Source organism: Choloepus didactylus, chromosome 4 (assembly GCF_015220235.1).
Source record: "Choloepus didactylus isolate mChoDid1 chromosome 4, mChoDid1.pri, whole genome shotgun sequence".
Lineage (NCBI taxonomy): Eukaryota > Metazoa > Chordata > Mammalia > Pilosa > Megalonychidae > Choloepus > Choloepus didactylus.
The window spans coordinates 71,054,676-71,072,838 of NC_051310.1; the positions used below are offsets into that span (position 1 = coordinate 71,054,676).

Below are 18,163 nucleotides of genomic sequence, written 5' to 3' on the forward strand. Positions count from 1 at the left end.
CACACACACACAATATTCTGAAAGTCATTTATAACCAGTAAAGCTGTACTTTAATTATCTCAAGGGTATAGGAAAACAGATTTTAACATACAAGAATTTAGAGAAATCTGCACCCATCAGCCCCTCCTGAGCTCCACTCAAGAAGATTATGACTGGGAGACTTTATCAATAGGACTACTGGTGTTCAAATATATAGATTTATATCTAAGAGTAAAACACAGATAAGGATTAGGGTAGAAGACTAATGAACAAGTGCTATATATTGTGACAAAGTAGAAATATTACAAGTAAAAAATGGGAGTATAAGAGACAGAAAAAGAGCTTATCATTACATAACCAATGGGGTGAAAAAAATATCCCTCTAAATTGATAAACCAGAAAGTAAAAGATCAACTAAGAAAACAGTGAACCATGGGCGTTAAGAAGGTACAAAGGTAACCACTTCAACAAAATTACAAATTTTCTTAGAGAATGAATGAATGAATGAGTAATCAAAGACTACACATCTGGTACAGAAAAAGCATAGTAAATAATTTTTTTAAAACCACATAATTTAAAAATATTATGATATTATCAGATCAAACATATCAGTCATAAAATAATATTTATTTATATATTTTAACATATATATTAAAAGAAAACATATTTTCAGCATGATTCATTAAAAACCTTCAATTATATGCTCTATAACAGAGACCTATCTAAAACAAAGTAATACAAAAAGGCTGAAAATAAGGGATGGGTAAATTTTACCAGTCTAAAGGAAACAAACCAAAGGAAACAAAAAGAGATTGGAGTCATGCTTCTGATATCACACAAGATAATAAAGGATACATTTTTATGCTAAAAGCCACAATTCATAATAAAGATTTCACTCTTTTGAATATTTATGCAACAAATGACATAGCAAACACATTTACAAACCCAAAACTACATTCATATACATAGATATAAACACACCCACCATAGGGAACTTTAAAACACAATACTCAGTAGAAAGATCAAATGGACACAAATATGTAAGGAAATAGAAGATTTAAACAACATAAAGAATAGGGTTGAATTTTATGGCTGTATGTAACAGAGAATATGTGCTGTTCTCTAGTGCCAATAGCACATTCAAAAAATAATCATAAATTAGGTTAGAAAGAAAACAGTAATCCATAGAAATATCACAGGCAAGACTCTGTTCACAATATAATAAAACTAGACTTTACTAACAAAAACAAACACAGAAATTCCCTTCCATAAAGAAATGTTCAAAACCTTCTATTAATCCTGGGTGAAATGGAAAACAAATGGAAAATGCAGAAGTTTTAAAAATAGTGACAATGAAAATAATACATTTAAGAATCTATGAGATGCATATAAAGCAGTGACCAGAGGCAAATCCATTGCTATAAATATTTTTATTTTTAAAAATGAAAAGTGGATTTTAGGCAGGGCAAGATGGCAGAGTGGTGAGGTGTATGTTTTAGTTACTCCTCCAGGGAAGTAGGTAGAAAGCCAGGAACTGTGTTGACTGGACACTGTAGAGCAATCTGACTTTGGGCATACTTCATGCAACACTCATGAAAACGTGGAAATGCTGAGATCAGCAAAACCTGTAAGTTTTTGTGGCCAGGGGACCCACACCCCTCCCTGCCAGGCTCAGTCCCATGGGAGGAGGGGCCGTCAGCACTGGGAAGGAGAAGGGAGAACTGCAGTGGCAGCTCTTATCAGAAACTCATTCTACTGATCCAAACTCCAACCATAGACAGACTGAGACCAGACACCAGAGAATCTGAGAGCAGCCAGCCCAGCAGAGAGGAGATAGGCATAGCAAAAAAACAGCAAGAAAAACTCCAAAATAAAAGCGGAGGCTTTTTGGAGTTCTGGTGAACATAGAAAGGGGAAGGGCAGAGCTCAGGCCCTGAGGCTTATTTGCAAATCCTGAAGAAAAACTGATCTCTCTGCCCCCTGGATCTTTCCTTAATAGCCCTAATTGCTTTGTCTCTTAGCATTTCAATAACCCATTAGATCTGCCAGGAGGGCCCTTTTACTTTTTTTTATATATTTTTTTCCTTTTCTAAAATAATTACTCTAAGAAGCCCAATACAGAAAGCCTCAAAGACTTGCAATTTGGGCAGGTCAAGACAGGAGCAGAACTAAGAGAGCTCTGAGACAAAAAGCAATAATCCAGTGGCTGAGAAAATTCACTAAATACCACAACTTCCCAAGAAAAGGGGGGTGTCCTCTCACAACCATCATCCTGGTGGACAGGAAACACTCCTGCCCATTGCTGGCCCCATAGCCCAGAGCTGCCCCAGACAACCGAGTGTGACAGACGTGCTTCCAATAACACGCATACACCACAAAATTGGGTGTGGACATTAGCCTTGCCTGCACCCTCAGCTGGTTGTCCCAGAATTGGGAAGGTGGAGCAGTGTGAATTAACAAGCCCCATTCAGACATCATTTCAGCAGACTGGGAGCCTCCCTACACAGGCTGGCAGCTCAGAATTGCCCTGGGGGATGGCACTCACCTGTGACATAGCAGAGTCATCCCTCAACAGAGGACCAGGGGGTGCAAGGCCTGGAAGAGGGACACACTCACAAGTCTTAGGGGCCACACACCAATACCAAGGACTTGTGGGTCGGTGGCAGAGACAAAACTGTGGCAGGACTGAACTGAAGGATTAGACTATTGCAGCAGCTTTAAAACTCCAGGAAAACCAGGGAGATTTGATTGTTAGAGCCGTCGCCCATCCCTGACTGCCCAGAAGCACGCCCCATATACAGGGTGGGCAACAGCAACTACACATGCAAGCTGGGTACACCAATTGGACCCCACAAAACTTATTCCCCCACTCACCACAGAGGCAAAGCAAGGGAGTACTGGCTTGAGGGGAACAGGTGGCTCATGGATGCCACCTGCTGGTTAGTCAGAGAAAGTGTACTCCAAGAAGCTATAGATCTGACAAATTAGAGATAAGGATTTCAATTGGTCTACAAATCCTAAAAGAAACCTATCAAGTTAAGCAAATGCCAAGAGGCCAAAAACAACAGAAAATTTTAAAGCATATGGAAAAACCAGACGATATGGGTAACCCAAGCCCAAGCACCGAAATCAAAAGAACAGAAGAGACACAGTACCTAAAGCAACTAATCAAAGAACTAAAGATGAATGATGAGACCATGGCATGGGATATAAAGGACATCAAGAAGAGCATGGAACAAGATATAAAAGACATCAAGAAGACCCTAGAAGAGCATAAAGCAGACATTGCAAGACTAAATAAAAATATAGGAGATCTTATGGAAATTAAAGAAACTGTTGACCAAATTAAAAGATTCCGGACACTCATAGTAAAAGACTAGAGGAAGCTGAACAATGAATCAGTGACCTGGAAGATGACAGAATGGAAAACGAAAGCACAAAAGAAAGATTGGGGAAAAAAATCAAAATGGACCTCAGGGATAAGATAGATAATATAAAACATCCAAATATAAGACTCATTGGTGTTCCAGAAGGGGAAGAAAAGGGTAAAGGTCTAGGAAGAGTATTCAAAGAAATTGTTGGGGAAAACTTCCCAAATCTTCTAAACACCATAAATACACAAATCATAAATGCCCAGTGAACTCCAAATAGAATAAATCCAAATAAACCCACTCCGAGACATATTCTGATCACACTGTCAAATGCAGAGGAGAAGGAGCAAGTTCTGAAAGCAGCAAGAGAAAAGCAATTCTCCACTAAAAAGGAAACAGCATAAGACTAAGTAGCGACTACTCAGCAGCCACCATGGAGATGAGAAGGAAGTAGCATGACATATTTAAAATACTGAGAGAGGAAAATTTCCAACCAAGAATTCTTTATCCAGCAAAGTTCTCCTTCAAATTTGAGGGAGAGCTTAAATTTTTCACAAACAAACAAATGCTGAGAGAATTTGATAACAGGAGACCTGCCCTACTTGAGATACTAAAGACAGCCCTACCGACAGAGAAACAAAGAAAGGAGAGAGAGATTTGTAGAAAGGTTCAGTACTAAAGAGATTCAGTTTGGGTATGTTAAAGGACATTAAGAGAGATGGAAAAAATATATCTGACAAACATAAACCAAAGGATAGCATGGCTGATTCAAGGAATGCCTTCACAGTAACAACGTTGAATGTAAATGGATTAAACCCCACAGTTAAAAGATGTAGATTGGCAGAATGGACAAAAAAAATGAACCATCAATATGTTGCAAACAAGAGACTCATCTTAGACACAGGGACACAAAGAAATTGAAAGTGAAAGGATGGAAGGGAATATTTTATGCAAGCTACAGCCAAAAGAAAGCAGGATTAACAATATTAATATCAGAGAAAATAGACTTTAAATGCAAGGATGTAATAAGAGACAAAGAAGGCCAAAACGTACTAATAAAATGGGCAACTCAACAAGAAGAAATAACAATCATAAATGTTTATGCACCCAATCAAGGTGCCATAAAATACATGAGGAAAACACTGGCAAAACTAAAGAAAGCAATTGATGCTCAATCTCTCCACAATAATTGTGGGAGACCTCAACACATCATTCTTTCCTATAGATAGATCAACTAGACAGAAGACCAATAAGGAAACTGAAAACCTAAATAATGTGATAAATGAATTGGATTTAACAGACATATATAGAACATTACATCCCAAATTACCAGGAAAAACATTCTTCTCTAGTGCAAATGGAACTTTCTCCAGAATAGATCATATGCTAGAACATAAAACAAGCCTTAATAAATTTAAAAAAATTGAAATTATTCAAAGCACATTCTCTGACCATGATGGAATACAATTAGAAGTCAATAACCATCAGAGACATAGAAACTTCACAAATACCTGGAAATTAAACAACACACTCCTAAACAATCAGTGGGCTAAAAAAGAAATAGCAAGAGAAATTCCTAAATATATAGAGATGAATGAAAATGAGAACACAACATATCAAAACCTATGGTCTGAAGCAAAAGCAGTACTAAGGGGGAAATTTATAGCACTAAATGCATATATTAAAAAGGAAGAAAGAGCTAAAAGCAAAGAACTAATGGACCAAATGAAGAAGCTCAAAAATGAACAGCAAAACAATCCTAAACCAAGTAGAAGAAAAGAAATAACAAAGATTAAAGCAGAAATAAATGGCATAGAGAACAAAAACACAAAAGAGAGAATAAATAACACCAAAAGTTGGTTCTTTCAGAAGATCAACAAGATTGACAAGCCCCTTGCTAGACTGACAAAATAAAAAAGAGAGAAGTCCCATCTAAGCAAAGTAATGAATGAGAAAGGTGACATTACTGCAGATTCCAAAGAAATTTCAAAAATTATAAGAGGATACTATGAACAACTGTATGCCAACAAACTGGATAATGTAGAGGAAATGGACAATTTCCTGGAAACATATGAACAACCTAGACTGACCAGAGGATAAATAGAAGACCTCAACCAACCCATCACAAGCAAAGAGATCCAATCAGTCATCAAAAATCTTCCCACAAATAAATGCCCAGGGCCAGATGGCTTCACAGGGGAATTCTACCAAACTTTCCAAAAAGAACTGACACCAGTTTTGCTTAAGCTCTTTCAAAGCATCAAAGAAAATGGAACACTACCTAACATATTTTATGAAGCTAACATCAATCTAATACCAAAAGCAGGCAAAGATGCTAAAAAAAGGAAAACTACAGGCCTATCTCCCTAATGAATATACATGTAAAAATTCTCAAAAAAATACTTGCAAATTGAATCCAAAGACACATTAAAAAAATCATACACCATGACCAAGTGGGGTTCATTCCAGGCAAGCAAGGATGGTTCAACATAAGAAAATCAATGTATTATAACACATTAACAAATCAAAAGGGAAAAATCAAATGACCATCTCAATAGATGCTGAAAAAGCATTTGACAAAATCCACCATCTCTTTTTGATGAAAACACTTCAAAAGGTAGGAATTGAAGGAAACTTCCTCAATATGATAAAAAGCATATATGAAAAACCCACAGCCAGCATAGTACTCAATGGTGAGAGACTGAAAGCCTTCCCTCTAAGATCAGGAACAAGACAAGGATGCCCGCTGTCACCACTGTTATTCAATACTGTGCTAGATGTGGTAGCCAGGGCACTCTGGCAAGACAAAGAAATAAAAGCATCCCAATTGGGAAGGAAGAAGTAAAACTGTCACTCTTTGTAGATGATATGACCTTGTATCTGGAAAAACCTGCAAAATTGATGATACAGCTACTAGAGCTACTAAACAAATTTAGCAAAGTAGCAGGATACAAGATTAATGCACATAAGTCAGTAATGTTTCTATATGCTAGAAATGAACAAAGTGAAGAGACACTCAAGACACTCAATAGCAACTAAAAAACCAAGTACCTGGGAATAAACTTAACCAAAGATGGAAAACATCTATACAAATAAAACTGCATAACTCTACTAAAAGAAACAGAAGGGGACCTTAAAAGATGGAAAAATATTCCATGTTCATGGATAGGAAGGCTAAAAGTCATTAAGATGTCAATTCTACCCAAACTCATCTACAGATTCAATGCAATTCCAATTGAAATTCCAACAACCTACTTTGCAGATTTGGAAAAGTTGTTATCAAATTTGGAAAGGGAAGATGCCTTGAATTGTTAAAAACACTCTACAAAAGAAAAATGAAGTGGGAGGACTTACACTCACTGAGGTTGAAGCCACAGTAGTCAAAACAGCATGGTACTGGCACAAAGATAAACATATTGATCAATGGAATCAAATTGAGAATTCAGAGATAGATCCCCAGATCTATGGCTGACTGATCTTTGATAAGGCCCCTGAAGCCACTGAACTGGGACATTAAAGTCTTTTCAACAAATGGGTCTGGGAGAGTTGGATATCCATATTCAAAAGAATAAAAGAGGACCCCTACCTCACACCTACACAAAAATTAACTCAAAGTGGATCGAAGATCTCAATATAAAAGACAGTACAATAAAACTCCTAGAAGATAATGTAGGGAAACATCTTCAAAACCTTGTATTAGGTGGCCACTTCCTAGACTTTACACCCAAAGCACAAGCAACAAAAGAAAAAATAGATAAATGGGAACTCCTCAAGCTTAGAAGTTTCTGTACCTCAAAGGAATTTGTCAGAAATGTGAAGAGGGACCCAACTTAATGGGAAAGTTTTTGGAAACCATATATCCGACAAGACTGATATCTTGCATACATAATAAATCCTACAACTCAATGACAATAGTACAGACAGCCCAATTATAAAATGTGCAAAAGTTATGAAAAGACAGTTCTCTGAAGGGGAAATACAAATGGCTAAGAAACACATGAAAAAATGTTCAGCTTCACCAGCTATTAGAGATATACAAATTAAGTCCACAAAGAGATACCATCTCACACCAATTAGAATGGCTGCCAGTAAACAAATAGGAAACTACAAGTGCTGGAGAAGATGTGGAGAAATTGGAACTCTTATTCATTGTTGGTGGGACTGTATAATGGTTCAGCCACTCTGGAAGTCAGTCTGGCAGTTCCTTAGAAAATGAGATATAGGGTTATCCTTTGATCCAGCTGTTGCACTTCTTGGTATATAACCAGAAGATCTGAAAGCAGTGACACAAACAGATATCTGCATGCCAATGCTCATAGCAGCATTATTCATAATTGCCAAGAGATGGAAACAACCCAAATGTCCTTCAACAGATGAGTGGATAAATAAAATGTGGTATATACACACGATGGAATACTACAATGCTATAAGAAGGAATGATGTTGTGAAACATATGACAACATGGATGAACCTTGGAGATGTAATGCTGAGTGAAATTAGCCAGGCACAAAAAGAGAAATATTATATGCTACCACTAATGCAAACATTGAGAGATGAAAAATAAATGGTTTATAATGTAGAATGTAGGGGAACTAGTGATAGAGGGCAATTAATGAAGGGGAATGATAACCCTGTAAGAACAGACAAGCTATCATGGGTAAATTTAATGTTCTGGGAATGCCCAGGAATGACTATGGTTTGTTAATTTCTGGTGGGTATGGTAGGAACAACTTCACAGAAATGTTGCTATATTAGGTCATTTTCATGGGGTAGAGTAGGAACATGTTGGAAGTAAAGTAATTTTAGGTTAGCTGTCTTTTTCTTACTGCCTTGTTATGGTTTGTTTGAAATGCTCTTTATTGTATGTTTTTTTGTTTTTTTGATATAGTTAATTTAAAAAAAGAGTTAATCAAAAAAAACAAAAACAATGAAAAAATATGCATAGCCCTCTTGAGGAGCTGGTGGAGAATGCAGGGGTATTGGGCTGCCCCACCTCGATGGTTGCTGTGTGCTCACAGACATAGGGAGGGGACTGGTGGTTTGAGGGGTTGAGCCCTCTACCATGGGACTTGTCTCTGGCAAGACTGTTGCTGCAAAGGAGAGGCTAGGCCTGCCTAAAATTGTACCTAAGAGCCTCCTCCTGAATGACTCTTTGTTGCTCAGAGGTGGCCCTCTCTCTCTAGCTAAGTCAACTTGGCAGGTGAAATCACCGCCCTCCCTGCTACATGGGATCTGACACCCAGAGGAGTAAATCTCCCTGGCAATGTGGAATATGACTCCCAGGGAAGAATCTAGATCTGGCCTCATGGGATGGAGACTATCTTCTTGACCAGAAGGGGGATGGAAAAGGAAATGAAGTAAGCTTCAGTGTCAGGGAGTTTCCAAAATAAGCCGAGAGGTCACTCTGGTGGGCACTCTTATGCACAAGATAGACAACCCTTTTTAGGTTCTAATGAATTAGAACAGCTAGCAGTAAATACCTGAAACTATCAAACTACAACCCAGAACCCATGAATCTTGAAGATGATTGTACAAAAATGTAGCTTATGAGGGGTGACAATGTGATTGGGAAAGCCGTATAGACCACACTCCCCTTTGTCCAGTGTATGGATGAATGAGTAGAAAAATGGGGTCAAAAAAAGAAAAGGCACCCTGTATTCTTTTTTACTTTAATTGTCCTTTTTTGCTTTAATTTTTGTTCTTATTATTTTTGTGTGTGTGGTAATGAAAATGTTCAAAAATTAATTTTGGTGATGAACACAGAACTATATAATGGTACTGTGAACAACTGAATGTATGCTTTGTATGACTGCATGGTATGTGAATATATTTCAATAAAAATGAATTAAAAAAAGACAAAGCATACCATTTTCTTGAACATGGAGAATCTGTCAGGTGGTTTCATGCAGAAAAGAGAGTTCCCATTGATCACTCCTTGTTTATATATTTAGTGAATACATATCAGTAACAACTGGCAGTGCCCATTACATATGCATTCTTATAAAATGAACCTACTAAAGGCAATTGAAACTCAGGATCTAGAACTCACAAATGAGGTCACTTAAATTTATTTCAAGATCATGGCCAAGGTATATACTGGAGTTTAATATTTGCAGCTATAAGTCATTGCCTTTTTGTTTTGAGCTGTCATTGATGAACAATAAACAAAAAACGAATCAGAGAAACACAAAAATAATATTAGGGATGAATAGGTACACTCTTGCATTTAGACAAAAGAATATTCCACCATATAGGTGGTAACCATGAGTCAGAAAATATTTCAGCATTATTTCAATGGAATTTCAGTAAGATGTGAAGTTTCCATCATGAGGATGTCATCAAGTGGGCCAGTCACTCACTGAGAAGAAGAACCCATATGCAAATCATATTGCCTGAATTGGTGAAGCTACTTGCCTCAAAGGCCTAACTGGGGACAATGGGCTTCATTAATATCATGTACTTTCATTGTACTGAAAAGAACGAAGTCATATGATACTCAGGAGCTGAAATACAGCTATCACTTTTCTCATTAATTTATTCAATTTTAAGTTTCATGAGAAAAGCACATTAATGAATCTCACATTCGTGTCTCTACTGGTGGGGTCCTTTGGTTATGGGGAACTCATAAGTGGTCCTAAAACTGCACAGCACCATTAGAATTCCATAATAACATGAGAGAAGAAAAATTATTGACTTGTGTCAATGCAAATGAATTTTAACAATGGATATGGTAATAATGAATCACAAAATATCTCAACTTCAAATCAAATAAAGTTTGTGTAAAAAGTGAAGATTTTTCATGCAGGTCACATCAAGTAGGTCAATCAGTTATTGAGAAGAAAGATTCATGATGATATCTGCATTGTCTAAATGAGTAAGCCTAATTGTCTTAGAGGTGACTATTCATTGGTCCAATATTTATCTGAAATTTTAATCGAGTCAGCCAGTCACCTCTGAACAATGGAATGGTGCATCTCTTGACATCATTGCTTACTGAAACTCACAATGAGAGAAAAAGAGACAGCACATCAGCTTCAAATAAATAAGAGTATTAGGAAATACAGATGACTTAAATAAAGCATAAATGATCACAATATTTTTGTTCACCTGGAAGTGCAGAGATGGAGGTGGATGAAACAAGTCCTCCACAAGTTTGAGAATTTCATTATTTCAAGCCTAAAATAAAATTCCCATGGCATGAAACCAAGGAATTGCAACTTCCTATTCTAGGATTGTCACCTAGTCTGGATTTCAGTGTAATCCTACTGAATGTTATCATTTCATTATCATATTTCTTGAAGACAAGATAGTGCCTCAGCATTTACTCAGGACCACCCATACCCAGACCTGGACTTGAATATGCTTACCAGAGATTTCTTCCTTAAGCTCAGGTGTTAAAGGAACTGGAGTTTGAGCATATTTGGTACATGACACTGGGATGTTATAAATTGTCCCTGGGGAATCAGGCCAAAGAGTGATCTTTCTCAGTGATCTTCATCTAAGAGAACAAGAGCAGGACAGTCATCAAAGAGATCTCCATCTGTCATGAGTATTTGGCTTCTGCATGTCATTCCTAAATTTCTACAAGAGTGGTGTACTCCACCTTCCAAAACAACACATTATTTAAGCTATAAACTATTGATACACCACATGTAACAAGGACAAAATTTATAAGCTTGTTTTCTTTCAAGAATTTGCCAAGGAGTGTCCTGCAGAAATGAAAACTCATGATTATCCCTTAAATAAATATTTAAGATATTTATATCAGTATCAACTGACATCAGTCATAGCAATGCTCTCCCTTGTAATGAACATACAGAAGCTACATGAAACGTTGGATCTGGAAATCAGATATCAGAACACATGAAAACTTGCTCAATTGAACCATTCAAGGGCAATGCATATTCCTGAAAGTATGTCAAACCTATGGCTGCAATCAGCCCCATTTTTCAGTTTTGAGTTTTTCCTCAGTGATCTATAAACATCACAACATCATAACCACCCACAAATAGCATTATGTAAATTAATTTTATGCTCATGCCTTTAGATTCAAAGAAATATTCCAGTAAAGAGATGAATTCTAAGGATACATAAAGTATCTCACCTTCAAATAAAAGCACCTATGGGTTAAAAGCAGATTTCTGATGAGGATTTCACAAACAGCTGAGACTCTCATTAGAAAGGATATTGCCTAAGTGGTGACCACAATCATCCCATAGGCCAATATCTACATGTTAAATTGTCTTACTTGAAATTTCTCAGTCACTTAAGGCAGCCACTTACCTCTAATCTAAGAAATGGTGCATCTCTTGACAGCTGGATCTTCTGAAACACACAATGAGAAAAGAGCCAAGATATCAGATCTAACATTGCATGGATAAAGAATAAAAATGATAAAATCACAATAAAAGAATCAGAAAGTCCTCTCCTAGAGGCAAATAAATAGAACTGGGAGAAACAAAGTCCTTGAAAGGATTTCTTTCTCATGACCAAAATAGAATAGTCTTAACAATTGCCCACTACTGTTTTAGGGAATATCTCCTCTGCTGGACCTCAGCATAATCCTATGAACATGATTTTTATGTCATCACAATTTCTTAAGATAAGGTTATATCTTTGACACAAGCTACAGCACTCTAAATACATATACCTTATCTTTAAAAAAAGACCTTACCATATGGCATCCTTAAACCATTATGCAAAAGTTGTACAGAAGACCAGTTAGATTCAGTGCAGGGCACCTGAGTCATATCAGTTGCCCTATTGACAGCAGGGCAAAGAGTTCACTTCTTCAGTTGTCCTTATTTAGGGGACAAGGATAGGACAGTTGTGGAAAATGGGAAGTAAATTTCTCCTGCATGCATGGTTCATAAATTCTATTCCATAATGTAGAGATTTGGTCAGAACTTGAAAGTAGACCTATTATATAAAAAGTAGACAATTGATTCACCAAATTCATTAAGGAGAAAGCATGTAGGTTTCTCAACTTAGGAGTGCATGAAAAGTGGCTTCATGAAGAAATAAGATCATTGATCTTCCTCAAGGATACCATATCAGGAAAACTGGCATTATCATAATACTCTTATATAATGAAACTACTGAAGCCACATGAAATTCAGGTCCTAAAAGTCAGATGTAAGCCACTTTTAATTATGTTCTACTTTATGAATTGTGGACAAATGCATATACCTAAATTTCAAAACTGAGGTAACAATGTCAGTTTTTTAATCTGAGTCATCAATAATGACCCACAAACATCATAAAATCACAACCATCTGAAAATAATATAACAGGATGAATATGTCTACTCCTGTATTTATACCAAAAGAATATATTATTTTGAAGATTGTACCAAATAATCACAAAATTCTCAGCAATATATCCATGCAGTTTCAGTAGAAAGAGGACTTTTCTTTTTGAGAAAGTTGATTTTATAGACAAAGCATATTAGTGAATCAAATATCTTTGCCTCTATTTCAAGGGTCCTTCAGTTAAGAGTTCATTAGTGAACAGAAAACATACTAAAACCATTAAAATGTGTTTCATCATGTATTTATACTAAGTGAATATCACACATTATATGTGGGACAAATTAATCACAAAGTTTCTAAACTTTAAATTAAACCACATTCAGGCAAAAATTAAAGGTTTCTTCATTAGGATTGCAACAAGCTGTTCTATAATTCATTGAAAAGAAAAACTATTACTGATATTCATGCTGCCTGAGTGAGTAAATCTAATTGCCTGAGGAGTTAATCTTCACTAGTACAATGTTTTATTTGGAATTTATCTGTAACACACCTCTAAACAATGGAATGATGTGTCTATGCCAGAAGGACATATGAATGATATAAAGGACAAAGTGATATAAAAAGCTAAGGTTTCAGCTCCAGATATACAGCAGTATTCGGAAATATGTATGTTCCAGTTTGTTAATGATGCTGTTATGCAAAATACCAGAAATGGATTGGCTTTTATAAATGGGGTTTATTTGGTTACAAATTTACAGTCCCAGGGTCATAAAAGTGTCCAAACTAAGGCACCATCAAGGGGACACCTTCACTGAAGAACAGCCAATGGCATCCAGAACACCTCTGTCAGCTGGGAAGGCACATGGCTGGCATCTGCTGTTCCTTTGTTCCCAGGTTGTGTTTTCAAAATGGCATTCTCCAAAATGTCTCTGGGTCCCTCTTAGTTTCACTGGCATAAAATCTGAGCTAGCATCTCTTAGCTTAACATCTCTCAGTCTCTCTGTCAGCTCTCAAGTGTCTCTACAAAAGTTTCTCTCAGCTGCTTTTGGGGTGTTTTGATCTCTCTTAGCTTCTCTGGAGCAAACTCTGGGCCAGAATTTCAAAGCATCAGCAAGAATCTAAGCCTGTGTCAGCTCTTTTTAAAGGACTCCAGTAGACTGATCAAGACTCACCCTGAATGTGAAGGGTCAGATTTTCATGGAAAGATTCAATCAAGGGGTCACACCCTAATCAAAAAGATGACTCAAACTGCCCCCACAAGATTGCATTAAAGAATATGGGGAGAGGAGCTAAGATGGCAGCATAGAGAGGAGTAGAAAACTGTTAGTCCTCTCTGGAACAATTCATAAAAGACCAAAAAACTAGTAAATTACCTGGAATAACTGTGGGGAGACAAATGTGACTGTCCAATCATCATCCACCTACCTGAATTGGGAATCTGTAAGTAAAAACAGCAGACCCAAGCCAAGAGCTGAGAGCCCCTCCCTCATGGAAGCCTCATGGTGCTAGAGAGCAGAACTCTCCAAACAAGCTACTGTACCTCAGCCCAGCTCCAACTAGGGTTTTAATGTTAACTGCTCAATACAGACAGCAAATCCTCAACAAGCAGACAGAGGTTTTTGGTGACAACTGACCTTGGGAGAGTCAGGGGTCATATCTGTCTCAGGACAGGGAGCCCAGAGGATTGGGTGCTCTCTCTGGCTGATGGGTGAATCTGGGAGCTTTCTTTCCCTTTCTCTCTCTGTGGAGAAAGTCTCTGCCATTTTCAGCCCACAGTGCTTTGCAGTAAAAAGAACCTCAGCCATTTTAAAATCACAGCACTTTGACCAGCAGAGTCAGAGAAACAAAGAATTTGTTGACATTCAGATGACCTCTCTGGAGGGAGCATAGCTTCCCAAGAGGAAAGGGAGGGGCCCAGATCTACTGTCTGCCTTAACAAAACAAGACCCCAAGCCTGGGGGAGGACAACCATGGGCCACACCCCCTTACACCAGCCAGTGACAGGCTGACAGGTGCACCTGTCAGGCAGAAAAGCACAGGGTATGTCAATCCTCTAAGAAAAACCATCAGGGAAACCAGATACTGAGTATTTCCTCCTTCTGTGAACTGAACCTGTTCTCATCTGGGAAAAGCTGATTGGGGTGGCCTAGGAGGTCAGATGTCTAGGCAACAGAAAACTACAACCTACACTAAGAAAAACAAAGTTATGGCCCAGTCAAAGGAACAAATGTACACTTCAACTGAGATACAGGAATTTAAACAACTAATGCTAAATCAATTCAAAAAGTTTAGAGAAGATTTGGCAAAAGAGATAAAGGCTATAAAGAAAACACTGAGCATAAGGCAGAAATCAAAAGTTTAAAAAAACAACTAGCAGAATCTATGAAAATGAAAGGCACAACACAAGAGATGAAAGACACAATGGAAACATACAACAGCAGATTGCAAGAGGCAGAAGAAAACACTCAGGAACTGGGGAACAAAACACCTGAAAGCCTACATGCAAAGGAGCAGTTGGAGAAAAGACTGAAAAAATATGAGCAACATCTCTGGGAACTTAAGGATGAAACAAAGTACAAGAATGTATGTATCATTGATGTCGCAGAAGGAGAAGAGAAGGGAAAAGGGGCAGAAGCACTAATAGAGGAAATAATCAATGAAAATTTCTGATCTCTTATGAAAGACATAAAATTACAGATCCAAGAAGCACAGCATACTCCAAACAGAATAGACCCGAATAGGCCTACACCAAGACACTTAATAATCAAATTATCTAATGTCAAAGACAAAGAGAGAATCCTGAAAGCAGCAAGAGAAAAGCAATCCATCACATACAAGGAAGCTTAATAAGACAAAGCAATCCATCACATACAAAGGAAGCTTAATAAGACTATGTGTGGATCTCTCAGCAGAAAGCATAGAGACAAGAAGGAAGTGGTGTGATATATTAAGATACTGAAAGAAAAACTGCCAACCAACAATCCTATATCCAGCAAAGCTGTCCTTCAAATATGAGGGAGAGCTCAAAATATTTTCTGACAAACAGACAATGAGAGACTTTGTGAACAAGACACCCACCCTACAGGAAATACTAAAGGGAGCAATACAGAGTGATAGGAGAAGACAGGAGTGCATGGTTTGGAACACAGTTTTGGGAGATGGTAGCAATGTAAGTACACTGAATAAAGATAACTATGAATATGGTTGAGCAAGGAAGGTTGGGAGCATGAGAGACACCAGAAGAAAGGAGGAAAGATAAAGACTGGGACTGTGTAACTTGGTGAAATCTAGAGTGTTCAACAATTGTGATAAAATGTACAAATATGTTCTTTTACAAGGGAGAACAAGCAAATGTCAGCCTTGCAAGGTGTTAAAAATGGGGAGGCATTGGGGGAGGGATGCAATCAATGTAAACTAGAGACTGTAACTAACAGAATCATTGTATTATGCTTCCTTTAATGTAACAAAGGCAATATACCAAGGTAAATGCAGATAAGGGGGGTGATGGGGAGGCTTGTTAGACACTTGACATTGGTGATGTTGTCTGACTCTTTACTTTGATTTAAGGTTATCTTTCCTTTTGCTGCTTCCTAGCTGTCATTTTTTTTCCTCTTTATTTTTTCTTTTTCTTCTGCCTCTCCACCTTCTTTGACTCTCCCTCCTGCCTTGTGGAAGAAATGTAGATGCCCTTATATAGATAGTGGGTGAAGGTGGTGAACACACAAATATGTGACCATACAGAGAACCATCGATTGTTTACTTAGGACGGAATGTATGACATGTGAACAAAACCATCAAAAACAAAACGAAACAGGTTGATGAAGAAACCTCAAGGGCAATATACTGAGTGAAATAAGCCAGACACATGAGGACAAATATTGCAGGGTCTCACCGATAGGAACTGATTATAATATGTAAACTCATAGACATGAAATATAAGGTACCAAGATATAGGATGAGGCTAAAGAATGGGGAGTGGTTGCTTAGTATGAGCAGAATGTTCAACTAGGATGAACTTAAATGTTTGGAAATGAACAGAGGTGTCAGTAGCAAGATGTGAGAATAACTAACAGTGCTGAATGGTGTATGAATGAGGTGGAAAGCGGAAGCTCAGAGTCATATATGTCACCAGAAGGAAAGTTGGAGGTCAAAAGATGGGAATGTATAAAACTGAATCCTATGGTGGGCAATGTCCATGATTAACTGTACAAATATTAGAAATCTCTTCCATGACCAGAAAAAATGTGTGACAATACAATTAGAAGTTAGTAATAGAGGGGCATATAGGGAAAACTATATACCTATTACAAACTATATACTACAGTTAGTAGTATCTCAACATTCTTTCACAAACAGTAACAAATGTAATATACCAATACTATGAGTCAATATTGAGGGGGGTTGGTTAGGGATATGGGAGGATGTGAGTTTCCTTATCTTTCTTTCTTTTTTTTTGTCTTTTGCTTTATTTCTTGTCTGGAGTAATGAAAAGTTTCTAAAAATTAAACAAAAATTAAGTGCAGTGATGGATGCACAGCTGTATGAGGGTACCAGGGGCAACTGATTGCACACTTTGAATCTTTGGATAATTGTGTGGTATGTGAACAATCTAAATAAAAGTTTAAAAAAAAAGAATATGGCCTTTAGGGGGACATAATATATCCAAACTGGCACAATATATCACTCAAATATTCTGAAAGGATAAAAATATGAGGTTGTTATTTTGAAGTGCATATATTGATTTACCATAGGGGTTTACTTTCTCAAGCCCAATGTAAAATTCAATATAACAATCCCTATGCTAGAACCACATTGTTTTGATTATTGTGGTTTCTAAGTTCCTAAATTTGGAGGTGAAGTGTGTCATCCAATTTTTTCTTTTTTTCAAGACTCCTTTGGTGTTTTTTTTTTTTAGGTTCCTTATGAGTTTTAGGATCAGCTTTTCTACCAAAAACAGCCAATGTGATTATGCTAGGGATTACACTGAATCTTTAGGTCACTTTGGGGAGTACTGTCTTCTTAACAGTGTTAAATCTCTTAGTGCACAAATATGGAGTGTCTTCCCATTTCTTTGAGCATAGTTTTGTAGTTAGTGTACAAGGTTTGCACCTCCTTGATTAATTTTATTCCTAGATATTTTATTATTCTTGATGATATTGTAAATGGAATTGTCTTCTTAATTTCTATTTCAGATGTTTCATTGCTAGTGTATAGAAATACAACTGATTTGGAGGTGTTTATCTTGCAAGAAATTTTGTTTTTAATCTGTAATAATTTATAATCTGTAATAGTTTTTGTGGAATTTTTTAGGATTTTATATCGTAGAGTCATGTCATCTGCATACAGAGTTAGTTTTACTTTTTACCTACCCTTCACTTTGGATACCTTTTATTTGAATTAATTGCTTAATTTCTCTACATAGAACTTCCAGTACATGTTGAATGTTGGAAAGCAGGTATTCTTGTTTGTCCTGATCTAAGAAGAAAAGCTTTCAGCTATTCACCATTGAAAATGATGCTAGCTTTTGGTTTTTCATAAATGCTATTTTTCATGCTAAGGATG

At 37.1% G+C, this 18,163-nt stretch overlaps 2 pseudogenes; one reads left to right on the top strand and one right to left on the bottom strand.

The window, feature by feature from the left end:
* The first annotated feature begins 411 nt into the window (after positions 1 to 411).
* LOC119532683 overlaps positions 412 to 18,163 on the top strand; it is a 32,551-nt pseudogene continuing 14,799 nt past the window's right edge.
* LOC119533628 lies at positions 11,899 to 11,973 on the bottom strand (annotated as a pseudogene).